At 43.7% G+C, this 22,341-nt stretch overlaps 1 protein-coding gene across 1 annotated transcript in view; it reads left to right on the top strand.

The window, feature by feature from the left end:
- The first annotated feature begins 1,971 nt into the window (after positions 1–1,971).
- The window catches only part of FRS2 (fibroblast growth factor receptor substrate 2), a 55,797-nt gene continuing 35,427 nt past the window's right edge, over positions 1,972–22,341 (top strand). The window contains exon 1 of the mRNA XM_050708028.1: positions 1,972–1,996. The gene's annotated coding sequence lies outside the window, so the exon portion shown is untranslated. The remainder of the gene's footprint in view (positions 1,997–22,341) is intronic.

The raw sequence follows: 22,341 nt of genomic DNA on the forward strand, positions 1-22,341 counted from the left end.
AGCCAGGTTGCCGTTGGCCTTCTTGGCCACCTGGGCACACTGCTGGCTCATATTCAGATGGCTGTTGACCAATAACCCAGTTCCCTTTCTGCCAGGCAGCTTTCCAGACACTCTTCCCCCAGCCTGTAGTGCTGCATGGGGTTGTTGTGCCCCAAGTGCAGGACCCAGCACTTGGCCATGTTGAACCTCGTAGATTGGCCTTGGCCCACCAGTCCAGCCTATCCAGATCCCTCTGCAGAGCCTTCCTACCCTCAAGCAGATCAACACTTGCACCCAACTTGTCGTCCCCAAACTTACTGAGGGTACACTCAGTCCCCTCATCCAGATCATTGATAAAGACATTGAAGAGAAGTGGCCCCAGTGCTGAGCCCTGGGAACACCACTTGTGACTGGCCTCCAGCTGGCTCTAACTCCATTCACCTCTCTTTGCGCTTTTCCTACCCCCCTTGACAGAATAGGGAAAAAAAAAAAAAAGACTCAACATAAGAGACCTGTGGAAACTTTGTTTATTGCTTATCCAGATGCGGCTGAGGGCTATGGAAAAATTGCAATGTAGAAATACTTAGCTGGATGTGGACTCACAGATCGAGATCAACAACTACGGCTGAAGAGACTTAAAGGCAATTCTGTGTAAAAGAGTACCTAAAGGACACAAGCTGTGCTGCAGATGTCTGTCTTTAGACCAGCTCGTTGTTTTGTAGCCCATTAGATAGGCTACATTTATGAGATATACAAGCATACACAGTACGTTAGATGGCCATGTTTGCTAGAGACTTCATGTTACATGACCCAACTATAGGAAGATCTCGTCTCCTCTGATCTCATCCACATCCACCCTTTCAGGTATCATTGTGTTTCTAGGACATGCAGTTGAAGAAAACCTCTGCATGAAGTTCAGCTTCTCCAGCTCTCACACAGCCCACAGGTTACTTGGACACTGGGGACCGCTGCCATTCATTTGCTTCTGCTTCATCTGCTGTCAAGAGCAGGGACAAAAGGTGAGCAGCTAACAGCAACATTTTCCATTTTCCCTGTGAAAGCCCTCAGATGACTGAAGCAGTCAAAACACAAGGTGCATGACTGCTAAGAAGGTTGGATGTATGGGCTGAGCAGTTCTGTGAGGTGACCAGAAGCCAGGCATTGTTTGGTGAAGTCAGAAGTCAGAGTAAGAGCAGAGAAGTTGGACACAAGGGGGAAATGCTTCTGTCATGGAGCACAAGTCCTGTGAGGAGTGGCTGAGGGAACTGGGGTTGTTTAGTCTGGAGGAGGCTCAGGGGAGACCTCATTGCTCCCTGCAACTGCCTGAAAGGAGGCTGTGGAGAGCTGGGGGTCGGCCTCTTCTTGCAGATAACTAGCGATAGGACCAGAGGGGATGGCCTCAGGTTGTGCCAGGGGAGTTTCAGGTTGGAAATGAGGAGACATTTCTTCTCATAAAGAGCAGTCAGGCACTGGGACAGGTTGCCCAGGGAGGTGGTGGAGTCACTGTCCCTGGAGGTGCTCAAGGGAAGGCTGGACGTGGTGCTTAGGCTCAGTGGTGACAGTGGTGGCAGGGGGTGGTTGGAGCAGATGATCCTGGAGGGCTTTTCCAACCCTAATGACTCTGTGACACGCGATGGGGACGCGTTAAGCACCGCTCGCTGGCTGCTCAACCTGCGACCCAACCGCGTCATTTGGGTGTGCGCGTGCTTAGACGTTAACTCCACAACCACCCCGGCCGGGACAGCCTCACGGGCTGCGCCCCGTCCCGTCCCGTCCCTCCCGCCGCTGGGCGCCGCCGCGCAGGCCCCGCCGCCCCCTCCGCCACCCCCGGAAGGCGTCCGCGCCGTGCCCCGGAAGCGGTGGCGGGCAGAGTCCGGCCCAGCGCGAGGCCCTGCGGCTGCCGGGAGGCGCAGCCGTTACCGCCGCGGGACGCGGGGCCGCCCGCTCGCCCCTCACCGCCGGCGGGGCCCGGCCCGGCCCGGCTCGGCTCGGCGCGGCGCGGCGGCGGCCGGCGGAGGTGGGTGCGGGCCCTCCCCTTGCCCCGGCTCCTCCTCGGGGGGCCGCCTGCGGGGCGCGGGGCGAGCCCGGCGGCGGCGGCGGCGGCGGGTCCGGCCGGGGCGAGCTGTCAGCCCCCGGCCGCCAGCCAGGGGCCGGCCCCGGCGGCGGGGCTCGGCCGCGGGGAGCGGAGCCCGGGCCGCGCTCGCCCCGCTCCGCCCGGGGTGACCCGGGGGTGCCTGGGGAGCGGGGGTGCTGCCGCCGCTTGCTGGCCCCGCGGCTCGTTCCTCGTGATGGTCGGGATAATCGGGATAATCGCGGGGAGAAGCCCTGAGGAGCGCTGACGGGCGCCGAGCTGGAAACGCTGTGTGTAATACGCGCGGGGAAGGCGTGCAGCAGAGGTCGGGGTTGGAGTCCGAAAGTTGCCGGTGGTGGTTGGGTGCTAAAAGAGTTAGGAAAGGTTTTCTGTTTCTGTACGGCTTCTGAGTCGTCTTTGAGGCTTGTGGGTTAAGGTGCTAGTGACGGAGCGGTATGTGGTGTCACGAGAAAAAATATTTTGCCTTACCGGTGTTCACAGTACCTCCGTATTATGACTCTGTCATTAACCCTGCGCTCCTTGCTCCACAATATGGTTGCGTTTAGGGGAATGAAGGACCATTTTTTCTAAGGTTCACTGCTGGGTGAAAAGTGATTTGTTATGAAGACACCTGGGTTCAGACCCCGTAAGCATCCTGCTTTCCTGCTGGGGTCAGCAGAACTGCCGGGGACATTGTTTCATTACCTGTTTTTCTCAGCAAGTGCATCTGAAATGCACACCGGTCCACGCCTGCTTAAAAAGAAATGTGTATTGGTGTCAGCATAAACTGCCAGTTCAAGTCCAAAAATATGAACCGCATTACAAAAGCAAAGTGATTAAGGACGTCATTTCTTGACCGAGAACCTCTGGGTTTATTTGCTTGCAGGTAAAGAATGCTTTGAAAACGCTTGGTGAAACAACATTCCAGCAGTTGTATTTATACCAGGTTAAATGGCTTCCCAGGGCTTTGCTTGCTTTCCAGTTCAGTGTCTTCTCTTGAATGTTGGTGCTTAGCTGTAGTCAAATAAACTGGTCTCACTTCTGTGTAATTCTCGCACAGTAACTCGGTCTGCTCCTTCCTCGTGTGAGAAACTTCTGTTAAAGAGAAGTAGTGCAGCCTTTATACAAAACGTTGTCTGAGGCAGTCTGTGGAAGAATCCAGCTTTGTAAGAAAAGGAGTTTCATAAACTGTCGAAGAATACAGTATACGGCACTTGTGAAGACTGGTTTGAGGATCTGTCAATATAATCCTGCGCTTCAGCTTCTTCTTGATCTCTGAGGTTGATATGCGATATGTCCCGTCTGCTAAATTAGTGTGTTTCTGTCCTCCGTTAAACTGGGTGAGCGTAAACAAAGATATTTACGTGCCATGGAAATTACTCCCTTTAAAACCTGATGATGCAATAATAAATTGCATCGGTTGAAAGTTAGCAACGTTATTTCTAACCACCTATCTGTACTACTGCTTACGATACTTTACTCTTCGAAAATTAGCTTGAAAGTAGCTGTATCCATGTTTATTAGGGGTCTAATCCAGAACCCAAATCAGGCTTACTGCCTTTTGCGACCATTGGCTCTTGCGGTGTAAGCGATGCAGCTCTCTGAATAGTGGTGAAATCCACTCCTGAGCCACTTTAGGACCACTTTAGTCACCTGAACTGTTATTTAAATTCCTGGTAAACATTAAATTCCAGTTAAGATAATACTTGACGTGGCTGTATTGGGTTTATGGCATATATGTTCTTATTAAGCAAAAAGCCCAGGCCAATTTAATCAGTGCTGTTTAGAGGAACGTCTGGCGAAGGCACCGTTATTAGGTTAGCGTCGCTCCCGCTCTGTCTTCATTTCGCTAACCATGAAGAGTGGAGCTGGGAACGCCGTTACCGCTTCTGCCCGAGTAGGCTGCGGCTGCTTAGGCTTCTGAAAACGTGGTGACAACGCTTGGTCTTAAATCTGGTGTGAAAAATAATCCCGTTGAGCTGCTTTGGCAAGTTTAAATGTGAGCTGTGGTGGTGCACAGGCGTGTTTCCCGGCATCGCAAGCGGGTCAAAGTCGGGCTTTCTGCCTTCTGGCCTCCTGCCCGCTGTCCATCCCTTGGGGATGCCGATGTGGGGGGCTGAGCTGCCTGCGAGCCCTTGGGGCTGCTCGGGCCCCGTCTCGCCACGGACACCGTGGGACGTGAGCCGGGAAGCAGCACCGCGGGCTCGGCGAGAGCGTATGGCAAAGCAGGGTGCTGCTGTTTGTTTGCACCCTGCCTGCCGCTTCCTCCTCGGCGCGGGGCCGGGCCGAGGTGCGCAGGGAGCCGGGGAGGGGCAGGGTGAGGGGGAGGCCGGGTTCGCTGCACAAACACCTGGGCTGGCGGTGGGAGCGGGGTGCGGCCCTTGCTTTCGGTGACAGGGACGCGTCGTGCTGGTTTGAAGGGCGCTTGGTCCTGGCCTGGTTCAGCCAGGTCGCCTGGGGGGTTTGAGTGCATCTCTCGGTTACAGCTCACGGGCATAATTCACAGCTAAGACCCCTTAATCCGTGGCAGCGTGTCGCTGATTTTGCTATGCACTCCGAAGGGATTTTGAGGGAAGAATCTGGCCATTTGTATACTAATACCTCTTCTTTTTTTTTTTTTTTTTTTTGGTGTTCGCATTTGGTACCTATTGTTTTGTTTAGCGGTGCTTAATGGGAAAAATACGCTCCTGCTTATAACTGCAGTTCATCCGTCAAATTCTTGGAACAATGGATTTGTTCAGTGTGTGTGTTGAGTTCTTAAAGAGTAACTTCAGAACAGACAGTTATCAGAGCGTGTGCTAAGAAAACCGCAAGATATCCTGCAAGAGTAAATAGGTTTAACAGCACCACCAACAAAAAAAACTATGAAAGTTACGATGCTGACCTGAGACTTAATGCTGTTAACTTCAGACAGCGTCCTAGGAGGCAGCGTATGACTCCTCTGCTTAAATAACAGTGTGGTTTTCAAAGCCTGTCTTAAGGCTTTCAGGCTTTACTTAATGTTTCAGGATGTGGATAGGCATTGCTTTTTGCAAACGTCTATGAAAATTTTAGATGCTGCATCCCGCAGCCGTTTGTCTCTTCTGCTCTGCCACCGATTATGGCACCGAACGATCCTTCCCAGCAAAGGAGCCGCTAGTCGGTGGTGCTGCCTGCCCTCGGCACAGCCGGCACGTAACGGCCAGCGTCAGCTCTGCCTTCAGCACCCGGGTGCCACGGGGAATTCCTCCTGAAGTGGATGAATTACGTGATCCCTTACGTGATCCCCGCCCTCGCAGGTCTGTAGGGGTGGTGGCCTCTCTGCCGGCTGGCGATGAGTAACCACGGGCAGTAGCTTCTGCTGGAGGAGCTCATCTGTCTACTGCTGGTCAGCCACGTTTTCTGAAACAAATTTACTGGCTTTTGCTTTGGCTGCTGCTGTGTAACGTTGTTCTTTCTGGTTGAGGGGCTGTTGGCTGAAAGTTGCTGTCCAGAGATGTCGTTTCATGCAGCTTACACAGGTGATATTTCAGTCGTGTAGAAGTTGCCCAAGAACATGCATAATATAGCAGACTTTGCATCTCTTGCTCTTAAGCATCTTTTTTTTTCTTTTTTTTTTTTTTTTTTCCCCTTTGGTCGTCCCTTCTGCTACAGGTAAGCTTGCATTTCAGATGTGAACTGGTCACAAACGGGTGGTGATCTCTTCTCACGTTACACGTGTGTATGTGCCTGTATGCGTGTGTGTACCTCACATATTCCCCAACACAGCGCACTCTTCAGCTTCCTCCTTTCTGCTGCTGCTTGGCCGGCAGCAATCGTGATACCCGGTATATCAGTCTTTATTACGGCCGATCTTCCTGGAGCTGTGTAATTCTCCAGGATTTCAGTCTTTCCCTCAAGCTTGAAATGACAACAAAAATAATTATCCCTAGGCTTTAATAAAAGAACTAATCACTTTTTTCCTGATGTTTATACAATAAAATTTCATGATTATTGCATGTTTGGGATCGACTATATGCATTCGTTTCTAATTAGTGGAAATGGCGTTATGGTTACTGACTGTTTCCTTCTCTTCTTTTTGAATACTTTAATTTCATGGCTTTGTTCTCCTAAAACGCTCTCACATCCATACGTGGAGTACTGAAGCTCTTGTTTTGTAAGCTGTGCTTAATCTGAGGCTGACTCGCAGGTGGCCCAGGGTAATTCCCAGACTTCTTGCCGGGACCTCGGTTGACAAAGCCAGGCACCGTGTCTTTAGCCAGAAGAACAGGTTTCCTTCTCCGGGCTTCTCTTCGTTGGGATTTTGGCCCTGGCAGGGCTCAGTTGCTATTGCCGTCATTCCTACGGTGGTGATGGTTGCTGTAAACCACCGATCTGTTACTGTGTGCTGACTGAGTGGTGAAAAGTCGCTTTGATTTCCTGCCTTCTCAAGGATAAAACAGACCCTCTGTCCAGCGTGAGGTACCTGCACTCCTGTGCTCCTGGTGGAAGGTGCCGAACAGTGACTTGGAGCCGTTGTGTTGCCAGGCCCACCGATCTCCCGTGGCTGCCGCCGAGAAGTTCAGCCGCGTGGGACACCTTGCCCGATGGCGTTTCTTACCTCCACACCCATCGAGCAACCGTTTGTCAGGCAGATTTTCTTTGGATGGGATATTCTGTGTGACACCTCAGTGTGACACGTCGCACAGTGTGCAGGTGGGGACGTTTCATCGTTACCCGAAGTCAGTCAGTAAAAATAATGGTAGCAACGCTGCGCTGAGTATGTGGGCAGGGGAAAGATATTCAACGGCATCATATTAGATTAGACTAGAAAGCTTTCGTAGACTTTTCTCCTCATACATGATACTTTTTTGTAGCAGTATGTAGTCACGTATTTCTGAGAGGGAATGCCTTGATTTCATGACAGGACGAAGAGTTGACGGGTTTTGCTGTGCCTGAGCACACGGTGACATCTCCTCCCCGAATGGAGCTGTTGCAGCAGCAGCTTTAAAAGGGAAACTCTGGCTGTTTTCTGCCGAAATGCAAACTCTGCCCTACATATTAGCTTCGAGTGACAAACGAATGGTCCGCCGCTAACTGTAGTCCATTTTGGTAGCAACGTGTCTTGTGCTGAGCTCTTCGGAAATGACAGCAGCAGCTTTTTGCTCGCTTGCACGGCCGAGCAGAACAGAGCTGACTGTGCAGCAGTTATCCTTCAGACGGCTAAATTTTTCAGTCTATTTATGAGTATCAACAAACACTTTGTGCATACTTTTGCCATGCGTTGAATGCCTCTATTTTCCTTTAATTTAGCTTAAAACTAGTAATGGAATTCCTGAGGTTTTGAAAGGAATAGCTCTTGGCAAGCCTCGAGTTTTGAAACCAAAGGCAAATTAAGATACCAGGCAAACCCAGGGAGGGCTACTACTTCAGGGAAGCATGTTAAGATTCTTCCGACATCTTGGAGACTGTTTGTTGTATTTATGTTTAAAATATATATGTATATCTTTGAATTACTCCTGTGGAGCGTAGTTGATGTTGTTTTGTTTAATAATTAAAAAAAGATAATACTGAAACTCAAGTGGAGGTTGTTTTTTTCTTCCTAGACACCGTTGAAGAGGTTTAGCCTCCTCAGCCAACCATTAGAAGCGGAGCGTAGAATACTCCTTTTAGGTTTTTCTTTGTATCTGACTGTATTTTTCAGTAATTCAAACAGTGATTGAAGCATGTAATTAGACTACAGGTTTTATGCGAACTCAAACATGCTTTTCCTTCCAAGTGACCACAATAAGTGTAACTGAAATAGTTATCATACATCTGTCAGGTAGTACAATGTGCAGCCGGGACGTTTATTTACATTTTCAAAGTGTTGCCGTGCTTTTTACAAAGCGCACAGCTAAGCGTTGCTTTACTTTGGTGGGAATAAGCCCATTTGCACCGCAGGGAAACGTAGGCATCTGTGGGACTGCTCGTAGCCTGTTCCCAGTAATCCCGAGGTGTACCGTGTTTGTAGAGAACTGCTGTGCTATCTCCTTTATTTAGGTTACCGCGTTTCTTTTTGGAGTTTCGCCGCTCTGCGTGCCTTCATTCAGCCCTACGTTTCCTTGCAGTGTCTCTTATTATCATAAACATTTTGAATGTCTTGGAGCTCATTATCATCTCTCTCAGATTTAACTCGTTTGCTCTCCATTTGCAATGCTGCTGACAGCACTATAATCCTCTGTCGCCTGGGGCAGTAATTTGGGAGTAGCCCTCTTTTTTTCTCTTCTCCTTGAATCCACAGTCATGTTTTATTCATATCCTTCTTCTTCCTTGTCCAAACAACATTTCCAAGATCACATTTTCTTTTTCAGTCTTTACAAATAAAGTTTAGGCCTGTGTCTGTCATCTGGAGTACTTCAAGTACCTCCTCCCTCCCCTCCTGATATTCGTGTCTCTGCGATCTGCTTAAAATACGGCTGGGAAGATTTTTCAGTAGTCTGCTTGACTGCTAGCTTCCCTCATCAACTTCACGTTCATTGTCTTTGAGTCCGAAAAATCTGCATCTTGAATTTCCACAACGTGCTCTTCTTTCGCCCTGCTACTCGTGGTGCTCCAGTCTGTCCTTTTTTCCTCTACCACTACACTTGTGTTTCGGGTCAGATTCTTCTTTTTGATTTAGGAAACTTCCGAGTGTTACCATATGATATATAGTGATCCTACTACATGAGAAAATCATTGCACGTCTGACTTTTCTTCATGTCGTTAGGTATTGTGCTCTGCTTATACAGATGAACTGCATTTTTATCTAACGAAGCGGACAAGGATGCACGCTATCTTTTTTTTTTTTTTTTTAATAGAGACCTGTGAAAATTATTTTGCTGTGTCTTCCCAATTTGGTTCACTTGTCTGATGACTGTACTTCCTTATTCTGGAATAAGAGAGGAGCACTAGTGACGCGCCTTAAGCTTTGTTGTGTGAGTACAATGTCAGGTGTTGTGGACTTTTATTACTCTGTGTGATTGCAGTTAGTAAAGACGTTTTGCTGTACTTGTTAAGTTTATTGGGTGAGACAAATCTGACTAGTAGTCTGTAAATGATAGACTAATTGAATTAAACTAGCAATAAAAATAGCATTAAATGCTATGTCTTATTGCAGAACTAAAGCTAATATTAACAGAGGTAATACTTCTTTTTCTTTTTGACTATGGGAAACCAGTTGGCTCTTAAGTATTTTTCATGTCTCATGAAGTATTGGGCCACAACGTTTTTGCATCACTGACTTGTGATTTATTTATCGAGTGTTTAAACTTTGTTTTCAATTATGATGACTACAATAATTGTAATATTTAGCTCGCTGTACCTGTTTTAGGAATGTTTGAGGATAGCGGAATGAAATTGTCATGACCTCTTCTGAGTCATAGCAGCTGCCTTGTGTTTCATTCTCCTGAAACCTACTACATAGGCTTCAGTGCCTCCAGATTGAGAGCGCAGGGTACGTATTGCTCGTCAGTTTGTACAGCAGTGAATGTGAAAGGACTTGAGTAGTTCTAGTTTTAGTGTTAATTTCAGAATCATAGAAACACAAGGTTGGAAAGGACCTACAAGATCATCTAGTCCAACTGTCCTCCTATCACCAATATTACTCACTAATCTACTAAATCGTATCTCGTAGCACCTCGTCCAGGCGCTTGGTGAACGCTGCGAGGGACGGTGACTCCGCCACCTCCCTGGGCAACCCGTTCCAGTGCCTGACCCCTCTTTTATTAGGTGTACCAGCAGTAATGCCAAAGCAAGCTGAATGGTTCGTGTCATTCGATGTGGTGTTTGTGCGGCTAGGCTGGAGATAGCCTTAGTCTTAGCTGACTGGCCCCTACTTTAAGGCTCTTAAAAGCATTTAGTCGGCAAATGTTTGGATGCTCTGTTTGAATGTGAATGCCTATTTTCTTATCTTTCTGATAGTCTCTTCATCTACTGCGTATGTTGTAGCCTACAGTGTTCGGTTTCTGAGGGAGCATTCTCTCGTTGCAGTTTGGCTGGGAAGGATGCCATTACATTTATCTTCGTTACTAACAGGCATTTGACTAAGTTTAGATCTTAAAAAGCAATGAACAAGCTAATATTCTATACAACGTTGTCTAATAAATTACTCTCTAAACTTGAAATTTATGCTCTTTATTTAGTGTTCTTATAATAACATTTTTAGGCCCATGGAGACATCTTTAGTAATACATGCTAGTCAGGCAGTCCTGCAACTCTAGAGGATGCCTCGTTCTTAACAGTTGCTGGGCTAGAAAAGAACGTATGCGGGAAGGGTAAAAGGGAATATACTACATCGGCTTCAATCAAATTATTATTATTATTTTTCTTCTTTTTCTCCTCATCCTTTTTTAGGTAGACAGCTAGATAGGTAAACCTTTCTTACCCAATGCTTACATTCCCCCTTCACCAAGTTCCAGAACCTGTTTTGAAAACAGAGGTGGGGAAAGCGTTTTCAGGTTGTCTTCTAGGTCTTCAGTTCTGGAGCAATGTTTGTTTTGTCTTAAAGGCACAGCGTATGCCAGAAACTCAGATAAGCTTCTAGTTTCTGGAAGACTCTTCATGTTTAAGTATATATTATGACTGTTATTGTCAGATACTTATAGCCACTTAGAGTCTCGAAATATTTCTGCTAGTAAAGGGCGACGAGCTGCCCTTCAAAATCTAAAGTTTAAGCTATTTGTCTAGGATTTTCTGTGCCTACAGTGGATGTGGATCATCTGACCTTCAGAAATGCATTTTCTTTTACTGTGACTTTTGTCCATAAATGTCAGTATGTTTGCTTACTAAATATTGATTTCTTCCTGCTTTAGAGTTCCTCGTTCTGCAGAGTCCCTCTAAATTGGTCCCGTACAGCACAGCTTCATGTGTCTGCTAAATTTAAATTTATTTCTCTTGAAGAGTTTGTATTTGTGAAGTAACCTGTAATCTATAGTTCTGTTTGTTAAATGGATGTAATTCACTAACTTTAAATGGTTTGTTTTTAAAATAGTTTAATATAAAAGTAAAAAGCAGCTTAATATTGTTAGTTGCATGGAACTTAAAACGGAACCAAACCTTTCTGAGAGTTTGATTTGTGCCAGTACCATATCCATTTCACATTTTCTGAGCGCTCTTCATTGTTGACGTTAAAATAAATTGATAACATTTATGCTGCAGCCTGTCCCCTATTGTGCCTCCCCCTCCAAGGACATAAATGTCTCTGTCTTACCCTGGGGCTCAGCCTAAGGCAGGTTTTTGTTGTTTGTGTCCCAGTTTAAATATTTGTAAGTTTTAGGGCTCACAAATACAGGCATGTAAAAAGCTAATTGACAAACAGTTGATAAATCAAGTTTCATGTTCACATGTCACCTCTGAGAGCCTCCAGTACTCTTACCTATTGATGTGTAAATTGGAGCACGGTTTTGAGTTACTCTTTATTTATTTAGATTCTGATTCATGTAAGATTTTGCTGGATGTTTTGACTTCTCGCTGAACCCCAGGCGACAAAACTTAGCAAGGGATGTAGGAAAAATAAGGTGCAACTTAAGCATATGCCAATCATTCTGTAATTCACTGCTCGTAAACTCTCCCTTGGGAATGAAGGCGAGCCAGATTACAGGTGAATTCTTCGTAGCGTGGAGTAGGAGGATGTCAGAGGAGGAGTAAACCTGTGCAGCTGAGACTTTCAGGAACGAAGCACTTCATGATAAGTACTGCATTCTAGGGAAAGTTCTAAATAAAATAATTAAATGTCGACGAGGCTTAGGCTAATAAATAGTGGGATATTACCCAGGTGTTGGGCGATGCGTCCGACTGCCGCCGCGCTGCTTGCGGGATGCCTGGTCATGGCGGAGCGATGGGTGGGTTGGCTCTGGCGCTGCCTGACAGAGCGGGCAGAGCGTTACGGATTGTGCGTTGCCTTTTCATGAAACTTTCTGCCATAAGCATCAGTTTTTAGCACCAGACCGAATGCAGTGTTGTACATGGAATATGCAGTTTGCAACTTCTGTGCTAGAAAAAGAGCATTTGTTTCCCCAGTCTACGTATTGAGTTGGTAATTATTCTGAAATTAACTAAACATTTTTATGAACTGCTGTAGTGCTTGATTGCATAGAGGTCTCGAAATATTTCAAGAAAATAAGCATATTTGAAGTAAGACCTATTCTCTAATCCTGCTGTCAGATGTCAAAATGTCTGAGAGAGGCAGACTGCGTTTTTTCATGTTGCTTTCCAATGCCCTACATAAAAGTTTGTGACCTAGATGTGTTGGTTTTTTTCTTCTAGTCGAGTTACGCAAGTTAACATGGCTTTTGTTGTTGATAATTAGCTAAAATTATTGGGGGGGATGGGGAAGGGACAGCCACCGTTCATTCTTTCATGGAAAGAAAATCTTCAGCTCGCTTCTGTCATTCGGGTGCATTCAGCTTTAGGTTCTCCTCCATCATTAGTGTGTAGAAATGCTAGCTTCCAGACTGTCAAAAATTGGACACAGCCCAGGAGCTGAAAAGAATGTAAACTTTTGTATAATGAATTATATGAAACTTCCCTGTCAGCTAAAGAGGAGTAAGTGAAACACCATACTAATGAGGTTTTAAAGTAGTTAGATTTTAGGTTTGTTGCACATGATACGTTATTTCTCAAGTGCGCTGTACCAAGGAAGCGTAGCTTCAGAAACGTGTTTCTATTCTTCACTTCAGAACAGAAAACAAAATAAATAAATAAAAAGAATGCTTGAAAGGACGGAATAATAAAGTCAAATGGTTTATGATGAACAGTAGAAGTATTTTTGTATATTACTTCAAATAGTAAACGTTGTGAGTCAGCTGTTAGTGATTTGAGAGAGAATTTGCTTTATATGTATACAAATATATACATGCTTTATAATAATAATAACAAATATATACATACTTTACGTGTATAAATTCCAATACCAAACAGAATTTTCGTGAGGCCAGATCGTTGGTTACCTATCCTTATGAATGGGCTATTTTGAGGTGGGTGATTTTGTGATTTTTTTACAACTTCAGGGATATTATACAAAGAAGCATTTAAAAATAAGGCGAGAAAGAATAAGGGGGTGTGGTCTTTAGCATGTGAGCCTGTATTTGTAACTAGAATGTAACTAAAACTGTCACCAAAATGTTTGATGGTGAATTTTGTATGTTAAAAGCTAAACTCTTGCCAAGTTCCTCACAGGCTAACCCTAAAAACAAACTGTATTTACATTTTCTTTGGGTTTCAAATCTGCATTTGTGAATATATCACTTTTAAGCTACTGGTGGGACTAAAAATGTTGAATAGAGATTTGGTAAAAATCCTGGAAACTGAGACGCCGAGATGGTTTTGCCCTATGCTAAAATCCCATCACATTTTCTTTTCAAGCTGAGACGTGGAGAAGAAAACTCCGTAAGAAGAGGAATCTTTAGGGTGTGTAATTTGGGACTGTGGAGTTCTACTTTTAAAGTTATTTTTATAGAAATTCAATTTTTTACAGAGATTTAAACTTCTGTGCTGGTGCAGATACAAAGCGAGTAAGTAGATCATTCACACTCTCCTCTAAGTATGTTTTTAAGTCTGAATGGCACGATTTTGTCCAGCTGCTCCACAGCTGGGTGAAGTGTTAATAGTTAAACTGGATGTCAGCACTTCTTTTTTATTTTAACTCAAAAGTAGTGACAGCATAGCTTGAAGCAGCCGGTGCACTTTTTTTCCTTCTGTTTGCTTTACACAACCATCATGTACACAGATGATCAAACTGTTTGTAAATCATTTTACAGTATGCCTTTTTGTTCGCTTGCTTTAAATGGCAAAAATCTTGCTGTGAACTGCAGCAATTAGCAGCTGGTTTGAGCGTCAGTGGTTCAGTGCTTGTCTCCTGAGTAGGGTAGGGCTGGCACCTCCTGAGGTTAGGGAATTTGTACATCAGCTCCTTCCTTGGAAATGTTGTTTGCTGCTTCCCAGAACTTCATTTTAGTTCCAGGAAAAGTGTAAATGCTTCCCTATAAAAGTGTGTGATGGTGTATCGGTCAGCCTGCACCTTATGTTACGAATTACACTGGGGGGTTTTGTGGTGTTCCGGGATTTTTCGTGCAGATTTTGTGTGTTATTTATACATATATCTTAGTGCTTTTTTTGGTCTTTCACTAACTAAGCTACTGTTGGTCCAAAAGATGTGTTTCATCTAAGGTGGTATGTCACTATTAATGGTATAAATCTGTAGCAGTGACGTGACATTGCACATGGAATTAAACTTGCCAAAAGTGTCATCGCTGGTGATTCTCGGAGAAACTCTCAAATGAGTTCTGAGGAACTTGTGATTACTTCTTGTTCCCGGGGCTATCTGGTGGCCGGTAGGAAAGTCCGGATGTGCCAGAGATTAAAGAAATCAGCTATCACTTCAGTACATCCGTTGCAAAAATTAGTAAAATTGACGCAGCCATACAAATTTGTTCTACTCAGTTTGACCTTTGTTTAGTGGATATAATAATAAAAAAAAAAAACTGTAGCACCTCAGCAGCCAAGAATTAATGTTTTTCAGGTTGAATAAAAAAAAAAAACATACTACAGAGGTAGGGCTGTTAGAATGTGGAAAGTTAACGAAGTTGATGTGCTCGTGATCCCTGTTTGATGTTTGCAAGCTTCTGCAGGAGTTGTGTGGCTGTATGGAACTAGTTGTTCAGCTGGTGCTCTTCAGGGTGACTTCACTGCATTCGATCGAGATCATGGCGAAGTAATTAATTGTTACAGAAGAGTCCGTGGGATGTGCTAAGAGCCGTTCGGTAACAACCCTTGCGGGGACAGTCGTATAGCTGAGTCGCTTCTGGTCGGAGTTTCAGTGCCGTACCTAAAGCGCACCCGGGGCTTGTCTGCAGGGCAGAGTGAGTGGGCAGGAAGCTGGCGTATGAATTGCAGCCTACCTCTGAGAGCCTGCACAGCAAGAATTAGCACAGGCTGCTCAGTGTATTGGTGCAAATTCACACTCTAATAGTGTTCTAGTCAAGCTTACTGGATATTTTGAGTTGTTAAATTATTGATGCGCTTCCTTGCAGTTCTTTCCATCATTACAGACTTTCAGTCAAGTGGACAGTGGACCATCACACTACTGAACAGAATCCTGGAGGCAATAAAAGCCGATAACATTACGTACGTGCATTATGGACAAAGAAGCTGAATGTACATTAGCGGTGATTGGTGTGAAGAGGTATTGGAACAGGCCATTTGAAAGGGAAGGGTGGGTTTCCTTGGGAGGGCAGACGTGTACCCTGTGAGAAGCCCAAGACTTCCCTTTGGAAGCATCGTTCCTCTTGCTGCTGCCACAGTACGGTGGTGAGGCTGCTGTTGTGACTGCAGCACAGGCGGGGATGCTCTGGAGCTTAGCCTGGGGGGAAGTGAAGAAGAAACCAGGGAACTCCATGAAGTCAGGGGAGGAAACTTCAGAGAAGAGGAGGAATCACTTGAAAGGAAAATCAGAGCTTGTTTGGTGGAGCAGAGGGCACAAAGGCAGATTGTGATTTAAATTAAAATACAATTTGTAAAGGTTGCTAGTTTACTTCTACCTCCTGTTCCATAAAATGCGAAGCTTCTGAGGTGAACATTTTGTATTTCACCGACATCTTCCTGATTGCAGATAACATAATGAGTTTTCCTTCTGCACAGTTCCAAATGATCCATCTGTCCTGAAAGACGTGTCTAGAAGCTGGTTATGACCTACAGGAATTAATATATTTTGGGTGATAACAAAGGTGCTTGATCAGCTTCCGCCCTGATATCTGGGAGTGCAATTTGAAATAAGGGAAACTTTTGATCACAGAAGGAGAAAAATACAGAAAACATAATCTGGCGTGCCATGAGGAGTTAGATACTGAAGGACAAGCTTCCTCCATTTGCAAGCTTTGGGTTGAGAATAACATTTAGCAGCTATTTATAAACTTAAGCTTTTTGCTACCTACAGGGAAGCAAATTGCTTGAGTTAACGGAGGCTTTAAAACACAAAATGTAACTTTATTCCATGGTACAGAGAGGACTTAGCTGCTTTAGAGCAGCTGCACACTAGGGTTAATCTTTCGCTCCTCATTTCTTGTGAACTGAAATTCTCAGATTCTGCTTCTTCCGTCCCTTCTTGTAAATAAGCTAAAATCTTGGTGACCCTCCTGTCGATGGGGAGGTAGTTGCCGTTTCTGCTGTAGCAGCAGATTTGCATCAGCGTGCAGCACTGGGCAGGTTTCAGAGTTTGACACGAGCCCTGCTTGCAGCATACCACAGGCTTCCAGCCGCTGGCACAGCAGAAGCGGGGGATGAATGTCCTCTGGCTGTGGTTCCGTGCTATATTATTTAAAAGTTTTCCGACTGTTTGTTTTCCCTTCTGCACTACGTTTTGCTGCCCTCTCACTTATGATGTTACGCATACATACATACCATATATATATATATGGTAACTTAAGTAACCTAAATTAAAAGTCCTCTTTCCTTGCAAAGAAACATCAGTGTACACGCTTTGCATAATGTTCTTGCTTCTCTAGTTATTTTCCAGATACTTGTTAAGCAATATTTATTTCTAAATTAAAAAAGATAATATTCTCTTACTGTAGTTTATGGGGTAATGTACAGAAATTGATCTGCACTTTTCAGGTAGTCGACGTAAATGAGTAGGTTATTTGAAGGAGCCTGGAGATGTCAGGTTCACAATCTTAGAAACACTAAGGATTAAATAATTTCTGCTGAGTCGTACAATGGTGTAAAAGTGCATATTATCTGTAGAACAAGCCAATTATGAGTGTGTTATGGTGATCAGATATTACAGAAAATTCATCTGATTCAGATACAGAACCGGACCTGTGGAAATCTGGGGTGTTCCACATACGTGAGCAGTGTAAAGGTTGGTGGGGTTGAACAAAAGATGTAGGAGCTGGGCAAGATGAGGTAGTGGAAGAGCCCAGGGGATCGAATGCTACCTGATAAAGAAAAGGGACCGGGAATCAGTAGGAAGAAACTTGAATTTTGGAATATTCTACATTTGGGGGGTGCTTGACTTAGGTTAGCCTGTGTAATATCACCTATTACGTATAAAGTTTGAATTACAGTGTTTTACTGTCTTAGCAGTAGCTAATGATGGTGTTTCTTAGTTCTAAATCACTTTCAATATTTCTGCACTATTATGTGGGGATAGGTAGCTTCTGTGATTTGTTTTGGGGAGAGTGTCTTCTAGTATAAACAAAGGAATTGCAATAAATGGATATAATACCTGGATTCAAGTGCATTGTATTTACATAATGATTATTTCACACTGCTTCTGCGGCTCTAACATTTCTTTAGTTCCTTCCTAGTTCTCTTTTGTAAAATAATGTAGCTTTTGCAGAGTCTGTTGTTGGCTTGCAGTTTCCATAACATGTTGCTGTTGACTAATTCAGTTATTGCTAGATGTAACGTGTTGCTTTGACGGAAGCGTTTTGTTTGCTTGTGCAGTCTGACACACACATTCTCATTCGCTTTTGAATTTTCTATATTAACTGCAAAAGTACAGAGAGAAAGAATAGGAGTCATGGTTTATCTTGGAATACCCAAACTTGCTTTGGAACAGTACTGCCAAAGGCTATTACGCTTAGCGATTATTATGTTTATGAAGTTGTTGTATTTTCTCAAACCACAGTTCTTGTAAAAGGATAATTAAGTTAAAACTTGGGCTATTCTTTGCAGATTGTGTCAGTGCCAAAATATTTTCAAACAATACTTAGTTATCATTTCAAAGATATCCTTTTAACTTGAAATACTAAGTAGTATAATAAGCTCTTAAAACATACTACTGTCCCTCTAGTTTACTGAATATTAATTTTGAGGTGAAAGGAGGCCATTTATCTTCTGCTGCCATAAGAAATCAGATAGACTTGATTACCAGGGTGAAATGGGATAATTAATGTGAAGGCTTAAAGCTTATGTTCTTACTCTAAATTAATCTTTGTGCTGCAGATCATTTGGGAAGGGGGACAGAAATCTTGTCATCTGCAGCTGTTGGTAATGAGTCCTCAGGTTTAGCAAACGCCAAGCTTTCGAAGGTTTCATGCTGTGTATTTATGTAAAATAAAACTTACTGATGAGTTGGATAAGGCTCGGGCTGGAGTTTGGGAGGATGCTTGACATCACTAGTTGACTTTTTTCTTGCAAAATGTTGGGAGTGACTTCTGTCTGCTAAATGAAATGGCTTAAATCTCAGAAGTTTAATCTTAATTTGTACACTCAAGTGAAGTTTTATGGCCTTATTTTGTAGGAGTAAGAGTATTTTATTTTATTTCATTTTTTAAACAGAATCTGTGCTGGCTAAATGGTTGCCATTCCTGTTCCTAAATATTTAGGAACTTTTGAAGCTGTATTTCTGCAGTTTTTTTGATGCTTCTACTGCTGTGGGAGCGGAAGTTCAAAATTGCACTGCCAGACGTTGCAGAATGTAAGATTGCTGCTTGTATAAATCTAGATTAGAGAGTCGTACCAATTACTATTCTTGATCCTGAAACTCAAATATACCTTATTTTCCCCAACATTTAAACAGAATTTAGTAGTTGCTTGAAATTGCACTTTGCATAGATAACTGTAGCTTTATATGTACTTAAATATATATAAATATATAAGTTGAAAGGAAGCGGTTTCAGAGGCTACAGCCTGTTTTCTTTTCTATAGGTGTTCTGTAGGTTTCTATAAAAGTGAAATTCTGGTATTTTAGCAGATCCCTGTAATATCCCTTTACGTTATAATGAAGCTGTTTTCATGACCACTTTGTAATTCTCTACTTGACCATTTTAGTTTTTAAAAATAATGATTTATTTTGGCATTTTTTTGGGGGGGGCTTCAGTGTCAACATAAGTATGAGCAGTAAGTTAAGTGGGATAGATATGAAAATATTAGTACTGAGTCATTTGGACACTGATTTCACTAGAGTAGTAAGAAATTATTGTGGTTTTTTTTTTTGTTTGTTTTGTTTTGTTTTTTCCTTAGGGAAGCAAGCAGGGGTTGGCAGTGTAAAAGTTTATGCAGTAGCCCAATATTTAATACGCAATATTTAATGTGACCTTGAGTGAGTGCTAGGCAATTGTTTTGATTAGCAATATTCACTCTGTTCTGGCTATTTTTAAAGGTGTGCAGTGGTCTTAGTTGTTCCCTTTATGTAACTAATAGCAAATGCTCTGGTTGAGGTGCATAGGTACTACTACTAATGGAAATGAGATGTGAGTAGAGTACAGCTGAATTTCTTCTGCAAACTGGAGTTTTTTACATCCATCTCCTCACCCTTCAGTCAGTCCTATAGCACGTGTACGTAGGTGTGGCTCCTGGGACATGATTAAGGTAATGTGGCTTTTCAAATTGTAAAATAGGATATTTAAGAAAAGCTCTAAGGTTTTAAAAGGTTTTCATTAATTTTGAGTATATGGTTAAAAGAACTTTCAAATTCCATTTATTTTGAAAAATGTCTGCCTGTAACATTAAAATCTTTGATATAAAACGTGACCCTTATCAACATGAGTATTTGCTTGTAGTAGAAGAAGAAACACCTCCTTTAACCTTTTTGCTCCTTTTCAGTATAGATATTTGTTGCTACTGGTAAAACAGATGTGCTTTTGGTAATTTTCAACCTGCTCCTGTTCTGTCTGCCCGCATTGGTACTGTTGCCTTGATGTGCAGAGTAGTATAAGATGCAAAATTACCTGTGCAATTTCTTCTCACTGTTAAGTTCAGAATGATGGAGTGATTATTATGCAAAACTTGAATTCTTGATGCTGACTTGTAGGTTTACTAAGGGGTGGTCTTGGATGCAGAATTTCACAGGAATTTTGTTCCTCTGTTCTCCCCAGAAATGTCCCGTCTGTCCCTGTTGCTTGAAGACAACAGAAACCCCATGGTTTGCGCAGGATCACTGGACAAGCTTGTGATGTTAATCACATGTTACAACATCTGTTCTGCCATTCATATTGCTCTTTTTTCCTGAATCAATTAGAGAAGCCAGAACAATTAAAGATAAATACTTGGAATTTGAACGCATCAGTTCCTGATAATTGAAGATGCAGCTTAAGATTGGAAAATAGATATAAATAGTAATTGCACCCTTTAATGGTTTATAATTATTTAGATATTATTCAACATATATAGATAGGTACATTTATATGGGAAAACATTCGCAGAGTATAATATAGATACTTGTGCTGTTGTTAATTTGTTTGACTATTTTGGGTGGTGTTTTTTTCCTTCCCCCCACCGTTACTGAATGACAATCTTTGTGGCAGTTGTCACAGATCTGATACCAATCATACTTCAGCCCTGTTTTCAGCCCCCTCCACCACAGCAAAGAAGAAGAGATGATATTAGTGGATCCAATGCTATATTTGTGTGTTGCAAGATCCAGGTGTAAATTCCACCTTGCTTGAAACTGGCTTGCACTGGGAACCTGGGTTCCTCCCCAGTAGGCAGTGCATTGGAAGGGGGAAGCAGGAGTGCTCGGGAGCCGGCGGTGCCCACATTACCGTCCTGCTGCGTGCAGGTGATCAGCTTCTGCCCGTTTGTTGGGTGACTTCAGTAGGGACTGATCTTTTTGCGTCAGAGACCAGCAAATTGGATAATTCTGGTGTTTTGTGACTAGGTAACTAATGGATGCTTCAGGCCAGCTGATGACCAGAGCTCTCTGCACCAGCTCAGCATGCTTCCTGATGCGTCTCCAAAACATGCCGATATCCAAAATTACAAGCTCGTTGGGCTGCTAGGGCAGCTTGTGCGTTTGGTTGGCAGGAGTTGCACCATCCTCATGACTGTTTGTTCCTTGAAGTTCTCGCTGGCTGTTTACAGTGATGCACGCTCCTTTTCATTTGCCATTCAGGCGCTGTTTTTTGAAACGTTTGTTGGGCACGTGCTCTTCTGACCTACCTTCTCTCCTTGCCACACAGACTTGCCCCTGTATAGACTTGGGTTTGTAAGGAATTGTGGGAGAGTTTTTGACGAGATGCCCTCTTTGCCCTGGTTTACAAGCAAAGCCCTGAAAATGGCAGCGGGAAGGATTTGAGTCTCACATGATTGAGATCCATGTGTAAGGACCTTTGGACTCGCTTTTTAATGTTCTCTCTTAGAGTACAGTTCCTATAGGGCAACTAAAGTACTTCTAGCACAGCGTGTCTTGAAAATGCTTTTATTTCAAGGTCAGTGGCCATTATTTTATTCCCTTGACCCTTTTAGTATTGCGGACCGTTTATACTACAGGCTTACGAAAAGGAGTGGGTTTGTTGGTGCTGCGTGCTGACGGTACCCAAGGTATAGCTGCAGCTCCCCGGGAGGCTTTGTCTGGGTCAAGTTTTGTCTTTGTCTAGTTTCCTGAGAGGTTGTATGTTTTGCTTTTTCTGAGCCTGTACACATCAAGCTGTATGTTTGATGTCCTTACAGTTGCGGCTTCGAACGGTTACATGGAGCAGGGTGTTAGATAAAACCTCTGTTTAAGTACAGAACTACACGTAAGATTTCGTAACTGCCTTTACTGAAATTAAGGGTGAAGTTGATGGAGGCTGTGAGGGAGAGAAAAGGTCAAATCAGCGCAGGAAGGATGGGCAGTGAGATCTGCGGGGAGCTTTCCGGGCCTCCTGGACTCCAGAGGCCCTGGCCGCGGTTGCTGCTGTTCCCGTCACCATGGGCGGTGGTGGTGCGGTCGCCCGGCTGGCCTTCTCCACCCAGCAGAGGGATCGGCAGTGGGATGACGGATGCTCTGTAGCTTACATCAGTCTTACGTGCAACAGGGTGATATGATAACACGTACGCCTTGGAAGGGATGTATTACATTTTATTATCACCAAGTTTGTCTGTAGTTTTTGCTCTAAAATGGCTTCTAAATACCTTTGAATATTGAAGAGAGGTTTGCTCTTTTGTTCTGTTTTTGCTTGGTAATGCCAGCATTTGTTGTTAGCTGCACGTTGCTTAAGGGCAGGAGGAACCTGGTCTGATTCCTTTTTGTTCAGACAAACTATTACATCTCACCCATTTACTCTTGAAGTGAAACCAGGTAACTTTCTGCCTAAATAATGTACTCAGAAAGGTATCTGACCTTGGTTTTGGAGCTACTCAAGAGATCAAAGCTCCACTAGTTTTCTTGTCAGTTGATTACAGACATTAATTACCACGTATTTATTGCATGTTTAATTATTTGGCGTTTTTCATACTTAATGGCTTTTAAAAACAGATTTCGTATTCTCAAAGGTTCTATCAAGTTATCTCCTCTTGAAGCGTAAACAATCTTTTTTTTTTTTCCATTTGACCAGTGATTTCTGGGTGCAAATATTTACTAAGCTATAACTTCTAAATCCAGAAATCCCATC

The sequence above is a fragment of the Cygnus atratus genome, chromosome 1 (genome assembly GCF_013377495.2).
Source record: "Cygnus atratus isolate AKBS03 ecotype Queensland, Australia chromosome 1, CAtr_DNAZoo_HiC_assembly, whole genome shotgun sequence".
Lineage (NCBI taxonomy): Eukaryota > Metazoa > Chordata > Aves > Anseriformes > Anatidae > Cygnus > Cygnus atratus.